Source organism: Lissotriton helveticus, chromosome 9 (genome assembly GCF_964261635.1).
Source record: "Lissotriton helveticus chromosome 9, aLisHel1.1, whole genome shotgun sequence".
Taxonomy (NCBI): Eukaryota; Metazoa; Chordata; class Amphibia; order Caudata; family Salamandridae; genus Lissotriton; species Lissotriton helveticus.
In genome coordinates, this window is record NC_136070.1 from 734,725,239 (window position 1) to 734,740,563 (window position 15,325).

Here is a 15,325-nt window from a genome sequence, read left to right on the forward strand (position 1 = left end):
AAAGGCCGTACGCCGATTTTCTGCCAGCCGGCAATCGTTACAAATGCCGGCCGGGCGGAGCTGGGGCTTAAATATGGGGGCAGTGCCTTGCAGGCATTGCCATCCATATTAGGATGTTGGGATTTCACAGCCTTTCCATGGTGGCGATGTCGCCATGGAAAGGCTGGTGGGAATTTGCTTTGGGGGCCCGTTGCGAGTTGCGGGTGTCAGGGGTGGGGAGGTGCACTTGGGGGGTACCAATGGTACCCCCCCTACATGTCCATGCACAAGGTGGCAGGCACCGTGCGGTGCCTGCCACGTTGTGCATGGAAATGCACAACATGGCATTTTACCATTGTGGCGGGTGCTGCAGCCAGCAGCAACTGCCGCAATGTTAAAATGCCAGATGCGCCCACCGCAGTGGCGGTCGCATCATGATCAGGGGTGTGTGACCGTCGCATGGCAGGTGGGCGGTCTCGTTCCCGCTAGGATGGCGGGCGGATCCTAATAGGCCCCTTACCACTTTTCAGCTTTAGACATTGTTTTCTTACTTATTGTACCTTTCCTAAACATCACACTGATGCACAATTAAGTGTGTACTTGGACCATGCTTCAGAACATCTCATTCTTGTGAAGTGCTCTTGAATCATTTTCCCTCCCAGCTGTTGAATCCTCTTCTGGTTTCAGGGCAGCACTTCTTCCCAAATGCCGTTATCATTTTCCAGTCTCCAAACATGGCCTGACAGCGGTTGTAAAACTGCTTGACTTTCTGATTTGATTATTCTTTCCTTGACCAAATAGTGCAATAGAAACCTGCTTGCTCAATGACCAAATATGGCTTGATTTTTCCCATTTCCTCAATTTTCTAACATACTTATTATTGTACACAGCCTATCATGGCCCCTTTGCAGAGCTACTCCAGCCTAATCACTTACCAGAAATCTATGTCCTCAAAACTGCCCTTTCTTTCCCCATTCAATGGCCAGCCGTTCTGCAAATGAGAAAGAAAGGTGGGTGGGTTGCCAGAATGAGGGGTACCCTTGCACGTGCTTTCTCCTTCCTGATATGGTGTCTGCATGGGCTTTGATGATTGATGAGCAGAAACGGTGTGCTTTTGTGCAATTTGTCCTGCTGGCCAAAAGCTCCAGGGGTAGAGTGGGGGTGTCAGTGCCTCGTTGTATGGGGGATTCACAGTTCCTATGGAAAAAGTGTGATAGAAGGAGGGTGAGGGAGAGTCATTCTCTTAATATAATGCCAGGGGACAACGTGTCCTTGTCTTGGTGCCCTCACACAACCCCGAAGGATGTCATGCTTCATCATTGAGCAGTGCTCCTCATTGGTCGGGCCCTGCAATGCCCTAAGGGTCCCCTGAAGGATCACTTTTTCGGAGATCTTTTGAATAATAAAGTTGTATGGGTGTTTGCTGGTCTGCGGGTCTGAGTAGGAGTGGTGTCCTGTGCGGTGTTATAAGTCTGCAGGAGGGTCCAAGTAGTAGGATTAATAAGAATAACCCCTGGTAGCTAGACAAGTGTCATGGCCATTGTGGACATGTTAGAGGTCGACATGTTTCGTGCAGATCATGGTCTCAGGGGGAGATCCTATACCCTTCTTCAGGACCAAGGTAGAAAATGAGGTAAGTGCAGTATGGTGGCCTTTCATATAGTCATAGCGCCACTTGGTAGAATTATATAATCTATCCAAAAAAGGGTTAATGTCCCATGAGGTTCAGCTAAGGTTTTTGCCTTTGTAATAGTTGCGTAGGATCCAGCAGATGTATTAACCTACATGACCTCTTGCCGCCTCAAAGTCGGCGAGAGGTCGGGTAGGTTAATACACACCTCTACTTGGTTTGAAACTTTTTCATAGTGGCATTTTCAGAATTCTGACTTAAAATCCAACTTTCCCATTAATTCCTCGAACACCAAACTTGGTTTTGTTCCTACTCCCAATCAAATGTCAGCACTTTCTTCATGCAATAGGGTAACCCTATGTTATCCTATGGGAGACTTAGGCCTCACAGTAGTGAAAAACACATTTGTGAGATCCAAGACAAGTAAAACTTAAAGCTACACATCAGACTAATTAATTACAATGCACCATGCCCAGGTTCTGTTTATGGCCTACCTTAAGGGTGACATATATATTAAAAAGGGAGTTTTAGGCTTGGCAAAGGAGTTACTCTGCCAAGCCGACTTCGCAGTTCAAAACTGCTGGCAGGTGGTAATGACAGGCATGAGGCATGTTATAAAGGGCTACTTAAATTGGAGGCACATTAAGTACTGCATCCCCACTAGTAGCATTTCATGTACAGGCCCTGGGTATATGGTACACCACATTATGAAGGAAGTTTATGTAAATTAAATATGCCAATCAGGTGTAAGCCAATTTTACCATGTTTTAGGAAGTGAGCACAACAAGCACTTCAGCACTGGTTAGCAATGGTAACGTGCACAGAGTCGTTAGCCACAAAAATGAATTCAGAAAAATAGGAGAGTGAAAGCACAAAGTTTGGCAGAAGACCACCCTAAGGCTATCAGGTCTTAAAATGAACATCTGAGATTATCTAAAAATGACAGTGGAACCGAAATGAAATACTGGTGCTACTACCGCTGCTTTTGAGACAGTCTACATCAGACTCTACTGTTGACATCAAAATAGCTTGGCATATTGGATATATATACTACGCAAGATCTCACCAAGGCAGGCACCGTCTTATCTCAGTACCCTCATTCCCATCAACCCATTCTGATACACCCTCCGGCATACCCCAGAGCTCAATAATGTCTCCACTTCTATTCAACCTCTGCCTCACAAGTGAATCAAGCCACAAGAATCTCCTTCTGTATAATTCAATCACTTAGATGCATCTTCCCTGCATCTAGGATATCCACAGACACAACACACACTTTGTACAGTTCATTTGAGAGCTTCAAGTGTCACCGATCACTTGACCCTACTCCCACTGCGTGTGGCAAACGTCCGTTTGCTACAATTAATCAGCAATTCTATGTATTCTCTTTTAGAACTTTTAATGTGTTGCAAATTCATTAGGCAAACATAATGACATTTTTACACATTCGTATTTTATAAGCTTTCAATTCTTATCCACAACATTGATGAAAATGTTTAACAGAAATACAAAAATGCTTATACAAGCTGAATCGGTAAAATAATCGTCAACCTTGGTCATCAACGACTTCTTTCTAAAAGAAATGCTCGATTTAAAACAACAATGCCAGAGTGCACGCTGTTAGCCACAGGGTTTAGATGAAATTGCCGAAGACAGCTGGTCTTTAGTGTCACGATGCTGAAAGCCCACCAATTTGTAGCGGAATGCCGTAGAAGACCAATCTCTTAAGTAAAAGAAAAACTTTACTAAATCCCTGCTCGCCTTCGTTCCATAGGACCGGGAAGTACGGGATTGAGGAGTACCAGGCGGCTAAATCGGAGGAAACCGGTTATTAAGCACACTTCCCGGTGCTATTGAACGAAGGCGAGCAGGGACTTAGGAGAGTTTTTCCTGTGTGTGAATCCAGAATACATTTAAATAGACAAGCCTTTTAAGAGTTTTGAAAATAGAAATTCATCATCAGCAAAAAGTTTTAACAAATACTTCTCCTAAGATTGGTACATCAGAGCCCTCGATTGACAGAGGTTTACCCATTCATTAAAGAACAAAGAATTGGTGGCACTACTGTTAGTCTCTGACAGCTGGTCAGCCTTTACTTAACCTGAATGAGGTGTGAGCAAGGTGTGAGTTTCCTACCAGAAGCTACACTATAGGCCGGTTTGACTGAGAGGTCAGCTTGACTCCGGGCTCAGCAGAATATTCAGGGTGGGTGCTGTTGGCATCCTGTTAGCTCAGCTATTTCAAATGTCATATCCTGCCTGACAAGTCTGACTGAGACACATGTAAAACGTTTGCACCCTTGAACTGGATTAAACAGAACCAGAACATAATTCTTGTGTTTACCCTGTCTGAATGCTGAATTGCCCTACGTTAGTACTACCAGACATCTGTCTCCTGTCTTCTTGTGTCTTGCCTGCCTCAAATTGGAAATTAGTGTTACATGTGGGAGGACATAGGTGATTTCAATGGTACCCTTCCATAGACATCCCAGCTCTCAGAGCCCAAGTTTAGTCTGGCTGAAGACTTAATCTATCTTGACATTGTCCTGGCACATAGCATTTTGGGCCTTTTTCAGTAAGGCAAACAGGAACTACTAAAAAAATAGGTTTATGCTTTTGGTCAGAGAGGGACCAGTCGTTTCTTAGGGTGTCCCCCACCTACAGACTGGTAAACCCCATAAAAGCTAGATCTTCCCCCAGCGTTCCTGAAAACACTTTCTGGACCTGTGGAAGAGCATAAGTGAACTGGTCTGCTGTGTGGAACCTGAGAGGAGCAATGAAAAACTGGTCCTGCTCCCTCTTTTACCCATGACAAAAAGGTGGACTCCAATGGTCAGTTGACTGACCTCCTGTGTGGTTACAGGAACCCTAAGGTCCTGGGGGCCTTGGAAGAGTGCTCCTTAGGTTGTTTGGACATGAGAAGAAAATCTGGAAACTTTTTCTAACTTTTTCCTCCAAAGCCTAAGCGGAATACACTGGAAAAGGTATTTGACCAGCAGTTCCTATGTCAAGTTTAATTTCAGATTTGCCCCACTCAAGGATCCCCACACCTCGGGAATTTGGATTTAGAACAATTTCAGCAAGAAATCTTTAAAGCTCCAGAGCTCCAACAGGACCCACCAGCTTCAGGTGTCTGACTTTCCGTTCCACAGCCTCAGCTACAGTTTCAGCAGAAACCCACTTGGGAGGATTTTCTACACAAAAAATGACAAAGACCCTGTCTGTATTGCCACTGAAAAGAAATGTCAACAGTCCCTCTCTGAAATTGGACGTAGAAACTTTTTGGAGTTTCAGACTTCCACCGGGACCAACCCACTTTGTGTATCCAACCCAGGCTCCATCACAGTTGGCCTGAAATTGCACCATGGTCCTTGTCTACCGCAACCGTTGACTTATATTGGGAGCTTTGCTTTTCTTGGCGCTCTGTGACCTTAAAGCTTTACAAATTCATATTGCTAGTTCCACTTACTGACATTTTGTCATTTTGGTATTATTTGAAGCATAAAAGATTTCTCTTTATTTTAATTTGGATGTTAAGTTTTATTGTATTTTGTGACTCTTCACTACTGTGTATGCATTGTTTAAATACTCTATACATTGCCTTTATTTTGGTTTGACCACTTTGGGGCCGAATCCGATCCTGGAAAAACGCTGTACAAATCGTGGTATGGAGCGTTTTCCCCATACAACTCGTATTTGTAAGGAGGCCCCTACAACCTAGGAAGTACGATCCGTACAAATAGACGCACTCCATACAAATTGTAAAAAAGACCATACAACTCGTATATACAAGCGATTCTGATTCGGATTGCTCTGTACGCGACGTTCCCATGTATTCCCGGCAGCAGTTTACAACCCGGCAAGTACGATTCGTACAAACGGCACTCCGTACGGCTCTTTTTTTACAAGAGCTAAAAAGTGCCAGAAAAACCTTGTATGCCCCGAAAACAGTACGAGACAGACCCCCCATGTACGCGTTGTACACCCCATGAATACAGGGGTACGGTGCGTATGTACGGTGCGTACGGATGACACAGAAAGTGAGGTACGGTGTGTACATACGTGATGAAGGGGTACTGGTCGTGTACGCACCGTACCCCAAAATCGCGTATGTACGCACCGAGCCCCAAAATTGCATATGTACGCACCGTACCCCAAAATAGCCTGTGTACGCACCGTACCCCAAAATCGCGTATGTACGCACCGTACCCCAAAATTGCGTATGTACGCACCGTACCCAAAACCGCATATGTATGCACCATACCCCAAAATTGCGTATGTACGCACCGTACCCCAAAATCGCTTGTGTATGCACCGTACCCCAAAGTCGCGTACGTACGGTGCGTACATGCGCGATGTTGGGGTACGGTGCGTACATACGCCTCGCATGTGGGGGGACCCCTGTACGCCTCATACCCCTATACGACCTGTACCCTGGTATGAGTCATACCCCCAGAACGAGTCATACCAGGGTACGAGGCGTGTAGGGGTTTGCTTCATTGCCCGGTACGAGTCATTCCCCTTATACAGGCCATTTTCCATACAAATCATATGCTGACAACCCGGTACGAATCGTACTTGACGGGTTGGACAGCCTTTTTACAAATTGTATGGTCTTTTTTACAAGTCCGTGTCGTACAGCTTTTCCCGAACCGATTTGTAAGGATCGGGCCGATCTGTATGTATTTTTCCCGTACAAATCGTACTACACACGTTGGAAGGGACTTTTACAATTTGTATGGAAAAAAATACAAATCCTATTTGTGTGGAAAATAAAAATCCAGGATCAGAATCGGCCCCCAAGTGTCACAATACATCACCAGGGATTGTGCACAGGTGTATTTTGTTTCTGTTTTGTAACAGCTTTCAGGTGGTGGCCTTATCCTTTGGGGTGGACACGTGTTCATCCCTAACGAGAAATCAATTTTCCTACATTATTCATTTAGAGTGCAGCTTACACCTCAAGGGGTTGCTACACACTATTGATGAAAAGAATAATGAAAAATGTTTAAAAGAATGACAATTTTCAAAATCCCAAATGACTTGATTCGGTGCACGTCATGCAAGCTCAGCTTGTTTTCAGAAAAAAAGCTTCCAAAAACAAAACACAATAACCCTGATGAGCAGAAAGTTTTCCTCCTGCACGTAGGGGTGGTTGCTGAATTTCAATGACCGGCTCCACCATAGCTCACATGGTCAACACCTGCTTCAAGAGAACAGTCCTAATATGGCGGATCCCTCAATGCACTGAAGATGGTAGATCAGTGGCATACAGTCAGTGGTAGCTTCACCATTAAATGGAGCTGATGGAACTGAGGATTGGGTAGTACAGGATCCCCTTCGATCCATGTTCATATATATGCTGAGTAGCACAGCTCCAGTATGGACCCAATAAAATTCTTTGAAATCAATTCCAGAAACACACTGACATGTTCAAATGATACTCAATAGTCTTAGAGACTGTAAGGGGGTGGGCGGTGGAGCCGGGTCAGACACAGGTGCAACTAGAGGGCCCAAGAGGGTATCTAGGGCAGCAGAGTCGGCATAGGCAGGAATCCGTTTCAAAGAGGGTTTTATTTTAATTGGCACAGTATATGTTTTCCGTTGGCGGCTGGTTAGCCTTTCCCTCGCGAAGGCGGCAGGGTCGTAGGTGGTCCGGGCATGATCCAGGGTGTCAGGGCCGGTGGTCCGGTCGTCCCCAGAAGGCAGCTCCGGCCGCAGCGTGGAAGGAAAGGAAACCGGAGGTTAGTGACTGCTTCCTTTAGGCAATGCAAGGACCAGGGGTGAGGGACACCAGTGCACTCGTGTTTTATTTACAAAAGGCAGACCAGTGCTCAGTCGGTGCTCGTGAGGTCGGGGTTAGGGAATGCGGGAACAGGGACACGCATGCAGGAGGCTTTACTTGCTAGGGGGTAGCGGACTCTGTCCCAACCAACCCGCCATACGCCCCCGTACCTGTTTAAGCCACACTCCTCCCGTGGGCGTGTGGCAGGGCGGAACGTGTTTCCTCGGCTCTCCTGGCCGCTGGCTTGCTTCTCCTGGGCTCCTCGAGGACTCGTCTTGTGGGCTCGTCAGGGAAGGTACAGCTGGGCTCGTCCGTGGTTCTCCTCCGCCGGGCTTACTCCTGGGAAACGCCTCGCGTCCTCTCGACTCGGGGCTCGCGTTCTCCGCCTCTTCCTCCGTCCAGGGCTCTTTTGAAGTTGCCTCTTCCTGTGCAGGGGGCGGGGCTACCGCGCCGGTCTCCCAGGCCTTAAAGGAGACGTGTTCAGCCTCCGGGTTCATAGGCCACCAGTATTCCGGGTCACCCGTCCTCCAGTCTTCGGGGTCCTGCTCGTCCTGGGGCTGCATGGGGGCAAGGGAAGAATGTAAACCAGGTGCGGTGGTCCACCAAGGGGTCATCGGCTCAGCGTCCACGGGGTCAGTAGCCCCCGCCCCGTGACAGAGACAAAAAGATGTAATCATTTCCTCAATGAGCCATTTATTGAGAGACCCAATATCACTCTCCTGGGTGACTTCAATTTCCATTTGGAAAATATGGGATCTAAGGACACCCATATTCTCCTAGATACCCTGGATTCTTGTGGTCTGACTCAATTGGTGGTCGGTCCCACTCATCTGGCTGGGCATACACTTGATGGAGTCTTTTCTAATGACCCCAGGTTGAAGGTGGGCCCTACGGTTCCCCTAGCTTGGTCCGACCATGCGGCCGTCCCGCTAGAACTGTCATTTCAGGATTTTCTCCCTTCTTTCTCGGATGCCAAGAAGTGGGAACTTAGAAGGAACTTTAAAGCCATTAACAATGTGTCTCTCTCTCCTTTTGTGAATGATTTGACGCCGGCTGAACTACAGGATGTCAATTCTGCTGCCCTTGAACTCACAGGGGCTTTGGATATTGTGGCTCCCTTCAAATTACATTACTTTGCGAGAAAGAGTCCGTCGGCTCCTTGGTTCTCGGACAGACTTAGGCTGTTGAGACAAGGATGTCGGAAACAGGAGAGGCTCTGGAGGGCCTGGCTGGATCCCTTAAAGAGGGAACAACATAAACTCTGTCTAAGGGATTACAAACTAGCCATTGTGGAGGAGAAGAGGGCCTATTTCTCCAAGATCACTGCTTCTCTTAATTCCCCCAGAGATCTTTTTAAAATCATAGACTTTTTATCCTCTCCCCCGGTAGTTGATCCAATAGCGGATTCTCAGGAGTTGTGTGATAAGATCTCGGCCTTTTTCCACTCAAAGATCGCTGATATCTACAGCTCTCTTGAATCCTTGAATCTGGGTATGCCCTCCCCTATTGATTTTGCTTCCTCCAGAGATCGAAGCCTGTCCGATGGACACCCCCCGAGTTTCCAGTCCTTTCCCCTTCTTACTCCTGAACTGATGACACAGCTTTTGGATAACACCAAATCGGGCTCTCCCTTAGATCCTTGCCCGCTTAAAGTTCTGAAGGCCTGTCTAGATGTGCTTTTCCCTGCCCTCATGAATGTCATGAATTGATCCAGGGGTTTTGAAAAATCTTTGCCCCATTTTACTTCTCCCTGTCCCTGCAAAGATGCTGGACTTCCACCTAAATCGGCACCATAGCTCCTTCCTAGGGGACTCGGCTCTTCTGGACCTCTGCCAGCATGGCTTTAGGAGATCTCATAGTACTGAGACCGCCCGTACGGCTGTTGTTAATAACATCCGCTGCCAGGTTGATAAGGGCTACACCACCCTTCTGGTCCTGCTGGACCTGACGGCGGCGTTTGACACTTTGTCTCCATCTATTCTGGTCACCCGTCTCAGGGACATAGGGGTCGGAGATCTTGCACTGAGCCTTCCGGCTTCCTTTCTAAATGAAAGGGAGCAGAGAGTGAAGCTGGGCCAGTTTCTTTCCGCCCCTAAACCTGTGCATTGTGGGTTCCCCCAGGGCTCTTCATTGAGCCCTACATTATTTAATATCTATGTGGCCCCTCTTGCCAGGGTAGTTAGATCTTTTGGGCTGGAAGTACTGTCATACGCTGATGACTCTCAAATAATGGTCTCCCTTACGCAGCCCTTGAAGGATTCTGCTTTGAACTTCAGGAACTGTATGGAGGCCGTGTCTCAGTGGATGATTCAGAACTTCCTGAAACTAAACGGGGAGAAAACGGAGGTGCTGATCTTCGGGGACAGTCAGGATATCTGGTCTAAAGATTGGTGGCCTGCCTCTCTCGGGGACTGCCCTCTTTTCCGTCAGTTTGCTAAAAACTTAGGAGTTCTGGTGGACACTGCTCTCTCCTTTGACCCTCAGGACAGTAGAACTGTTTCCACCTGCTGTGGTATCATCAGGGTCCTCAGAAAGATTGCCCATTATCTTTCCCCTGATGCTTGCAAGCTGGCCACTGTGGCATTAGTCTCCTCAAGACTGGATTACTGTAATGCCCTCTATGTGGGCATAAATAAGAGCCTCATCCATCATCTCCAGATGGTCCAGAACGCGGCGGCAAAGATGGTTTTAAATCTTCCTAGACTCGCCTCAGCCACGGCAGCCCGGAGAAGTCTACATTGGCTTCCCATTCAGTCCAGGATTTCTTTTAAAATTCTTTGTCTTGCCTATGGGGCCCTTCATGGCACAGGTGTTGTGGGTCTTAAGTCACTTATCCATCTCTACTCTCCTAGTTGACCCCTTCGCTCATCTAATAAAAATCTTCTTGAGGTTCCCAAGTTTGTAAGAGCCAAATGGGGAGGCAGAGCATTTTCCTCGGCTATGGAATTCTCTTCCTCCCGAACTCCTGGGGCAACCGTTGATTGCTCTGTTTCGCAAAGCATTGAAAACTTGGCTTTTTTCTGAAGCGTATTTGTAGAAAAACTCTTCGGTTACCACATATTATTGGACCTGCTTAGGCGCCTTGATGCCCTTGGGCTAAGTTGCGCGATGCAAGATTCCCTTCATTCATTCATTCATTCATTCATTCAATAATGCCTGCAAACCATATTAAAAAAAACAGAAAGTACATTTGTTGTCACACTGTAACACTCCCTCTTGTCCATACTGTTTCACTACCACCACTACCATGAGTACACAATAGGCTGCTATGAACCTGTTCTGAGCTTTTTGCTGAATATACAAATCCAGATCCTGCTGTCACATGATACTGATAATTCTTTCCCTTTATATGATCTAAATCCCTTATTCAAGCTTAGTCAGCTGATGTGAGCAGGACATATCATGTCCATATACTTGCACTTGGTCCCAATCCTCTCTGAAAATCATTCACTGTACACTGCTGTAAATAGAAAAGGCTGGGTCTAAAGGTCCAGTCCATATTTGGCTCCCTATATACAAGCTAATATCCTGTGTGGAAGTTTAAACAACTTAATAAAATCGTTTGCTAAAATCTTTTCTTTGGTGTGGCTTACCAATGTGCCCCAAGTAGCACTGTAACTTCCATATACTGAAATATTTGAGTTTTCACCGTGACTTTTCTTACTGCATTCTTGTTAAGAGCCACCCTCAACCGTTCCCAGTCTGTTCCTCTGGGTCCTTCACTGCTCTCTTTTCTTTCTGGACCCCCCATGGCCAGTTTGTTTTTCTTGACCCATCTTCTGTGTGATCCATTTCTCTTTTTTAACATACATTGCACTCATGGATTTGCTTCCCTCTTTTGTGGAGAGTCTGCCTTATTCTGCAGCAATATTCTTTTTTTGTCAGGCCCCTAGAGATTCCATGCCCTTTTTTTCACATATATCACATGTCATTCAAAGAACTATGCTGATATGCTCTACCGTTAAGAATATCTTCCTCTGGGCAAACAAGTGACACGTTATTGAGTCGAATGTTTGTCCTGAGGAAGATTGTGAAAAACAGTCTTTGTATGATTTTCTAAGTGTGGCATTTGCTCAACTGTGTTTATGTAAAAGTGTTGTTGAAAAAATGTGTTGTGCACGTTTCCTTGGCACCCAACCTTTTTACTGGTTCTCTGTCCTGATAACACTCTATATTCATCTATGGTAGGAAGTTCAGTATGTATTTCCAAAATATGTGAGTTTTTTAATCATGAAATATTAATGAATTTATATAATACAACATGTTCTATTTGGAGTGCGTTCTGTATTGGTGGTTCCAACACATACCATTCAGTTTGTTTCCTTCCACCTTTTTTGATTATTAAAGCATGTAGAACTTCCTCAAATGGTATAATGGGAGGTAAAATATTAATTTACCCTAGTACACCCCATTCTCCTTATAATAAGGTGCAAAAGTGACTTAGGCTTTGGTAGGGCCAACTCGTTTTTGTGTCACTTGACCTGCTATAATGTATAATTGGACTGGGTCAGGCAATGATTGCAGCAGGCTTAGAGATAGATAATGACCCCCATATTGAGGATGCTGTGCACTATCTGATAAAGCCCCGTGTGCACCGGTAGGTGGTGTCATTCGACTCCACGTGGCATTGTCAGCATTGTTTTGTCCTTGCCGGAAGTGATGCCTGCAGTGCCTATTTAGGTGCCACCTTTTTTGGAGAATGTCTCCCAAGAAACTGACTGGTTTCAAATCTTGTGGTTCCTGCCACAGGTAAATACCTATCACAGATCCCCACTTGGTGTGTCTGTGGTGCCTGGAGCAGGACCAGCACTCCAAGGCCTGCCCAGATTACAAGAGCATGAAGCCAAAGGCCATCCGCGAGCGGGTCATGAAGCTTCAGGCCACTAGTCACATGGCTCTGAACATCTCCAATTTCCGTTCGCGAGGAAGGTCCCCGGACCACTTTTGGAATCACTCATGCCGGTCACCACTGTGATCTCGGACTTCTTCAGGTAAGTTCCAAAAGAAGAAGTCGAAGCATTCTTTGACTACTCTGTGCCACTCCCATTCTTAAGATGAGGTATGGGAATGACTCTAGAAGTTGAGGCCGTACTTGCAGGCTGTCCCTGTGGTGTCTGAGCCTGAGCCTGGGTCAGCTTCGTACTTCCTCAAGGCCGGACCCCTCTGACGCAGCTTTGGGACCCATGGGTTTGGGAGGGACTCTGGTGTTGCGCCGCAGGTTTGCCCTCGGTTCCAGTAGGGCCCTCAGGATCCATTAATGGATCTGGATTGGCCCCAGTCATGACTTCATGAACTACCCTGAGGACCATTCCAGTGGCACCGTTCCCAGCGATGCCCATCAGCAGCACTGGACACATTGTGATTCTTGACTCCAATACAGAGCCGGACGGGGATTGTGTAACATCCATTATGGTGCCAACAAGGCCCACACAGTCTGAATTGGAGATGGAGTCCTATTCTCCTAAAGGGCCTATGAGGAACACAAATGGAGAGGATCTGAGGATTGCTCTGTTATTCTGACCCCCTACAAGAGTCCATGTCCGACGACAACTGGCATGAGAACCTGGTTGATGCCAGTGGTCTGGACACTTTATCAGACACTGGCCTCCTCTCTCCTCCAACATAGGCTACGCTCCAACATAGGCTACGGAGGAAGGGCCTCCTTTGCAATGTTGGTCCAGAGGGAGGCTGAGGTCACGGACCTGATGCTGACCATGGTAGAGGACAAGACCAACATCTTGATAAAGGTGGTCCAACCCAGGGTGTCCCGCTCAGAACCCTACTCCCCTACAATGAAGCCTTGATTGACGTCATGCTCAGTGCCTGGGCCAGGCTCTGCACTCCTGTGCATAGGACCATTGACCACAGCCGTTGCCCTGTTCCTGGTAACCCAGCATTCTTCACCCACCATTCAACTCCTGAGAGCCTTGCGGTCCAGGCCTCCACCTCCAAAATTCATCCTGGTGTGTTCCTTACCATACCACTGATACGGAATCCAAGAGATTCGATACCTTTGGAAAGAGAATTGTATCATCTTCCAGCCATGCACTGCCATCAGTGAACACTGCATGCTTTTTGGGTCGCTATTCCCCTAGTATTTTGGATACAGTTGTGCAAGTGCTGCTGTGGTCTCGGAGGAGGTCCAAGCCATACTCTCCCAAGCTATTGCTTATGGGAGGGTTGCAGCAAAATTCACAATCAGATGTGAATTAAATATGACTGATTCACTGGACAGAGCCATTGCTTCCACAGTGGTGCTTCGACATCACGCCTGGCTTAAGACTACTGACTTTTGGGGGATGTCCAGGCATCCCTTAAGGGCATGCCCTTCAATAGCACTTGCCTTTTTGGTGACAAGGAGGATTTAGAGCTTGAATGTTTCAAGGGTTGTTGGGCTACCACTAGGTCATTTGGGCTCACCATGGCCCAGTTACAGCCACGTTCCACCTTCTGCTCCATACAGGGCTGCAGTAGGGGCTATCAGCCACATCCTTCTCCCATTAGCCAGCACGGGCAGCAGACACTTAAGTCCTTTTGCGGCTGCAGACACAACTCCGATAACCTTTGTGGGAAACAAGGCCAGAGGTATCTATTCAGATCCCGCCCAACAGCCACAGCCTCTAAGTCCCTTTTATATGCCCTCACTTCATCATGGGCACCTGTTTGTGGCAGGTTTCAGCACCACCTGTCCCAGTGGTGGGAGGTAACATTGGACAAATGGGCGCTTTAGGTTGTCCAGTGGAATTAAGCCCTATTTTTTCCAGAGAAACTCACCTTTTGCTCTTTGGACACGAAATGCTGGCTCTTCTAGCCAAAGGAGCAATCAAGAGGGTTATGGGTTATCAGAAGTAGCTTGTGGTTGCCATTCCTGCTACTTTCTGGTGCTGAACAAAGGCAGAGGCCTCCCCACTATACTAGACTATGCCGTCTCAATTACTTTCTGAAAAGGAAAAAATCAAGACACTCCCTCTGGTTCAGGTTCTGCCTGCCCTTGACCCTGGAGACTGGATGGTTTAGTTGAACTTGTAGGACGCCTACTTGCATATTCCCATCCTGACTGCCCAAAGGCATTACCTGCTGTTCATTGTGGGCCTGACCATCATCAGCTTGCTATGCTCCCCTTTGGCCTTACCAGTGCCCCTCGGGTGTTCCCCAAGGTGATGACGGTGGTTGCAACACATCTGTGGATGTTGGAGTTCCAGTCTTTCTTTACCGCGACCACTGACTGTGGAAGACTGGCTCACCCTAAGCAGTTGTACCACCTCCAGACTATGGCTGACCTACTCCATTCACTAAGGTTCACTATAACCATGCCAAAGTCACAACTGATTCCCTGTCATATGCTCCCTTTCATCAGAACGGTCGTGGATACAGAGCAGGTTCAAGCCTATCCTCCGGAACGGCGAGTCCTGGATGTTTGGCTGTGATTCTGATGCTTCAGCCTTTATCTTGGATTTTGGTGCGACTGACTCTGAGGCTGCTAGGTTTTTATGGCCTCCTTCAACCCGCTGGTAAAATATGCCCATTGGCACATGCAGGCTCTGCTGTGGGGTCTGAAGTCCCAGTGGGTGCAGCATCAGGTGATTCTCTCCAACCTGGTCCAGTTATCGATGGGAACTGGAAAAGATCTGCAGTAGTGGCTGACAAACCGAGATTTGGTCTGTTGCATAGCCCTCTCCTTTCGCAAAGGAGAGCTCACAGTAGTGACAGATCCATCACTTCTGGGTTGGGACGGCCATCTGGGAGAGGTGGAGATCAGAGATCTCCGGTGTAACTCAGCTCCACATAAACCTGTTGGCACTGACAGTGATTCGCCAGGCATTGAAAGACTTTCTTCCTTCCATAAAGGGCTTCCATAAAGGGAAGGCTGGTTCAGGTGTTCACTGTCGACACCCCTCCCATGTGGTTTTGCAACAAGCAGGGTGGAGTGAG

General features: G+C 47.2%; 1 protein-coding gene across 2 annotated transcripts in view; it reads left to right on the forward strand.

The window, feature by feature from the left end:
• Positions 1 to 15,325, forward strand: part of LOC144781834 (solute carrier family 22 member 6-B-like) — a 639,843-nt gene that overhangs the window by 502,689 nt on the left and 121,829 nt on the right. The window lies entirely within an intron of this gene.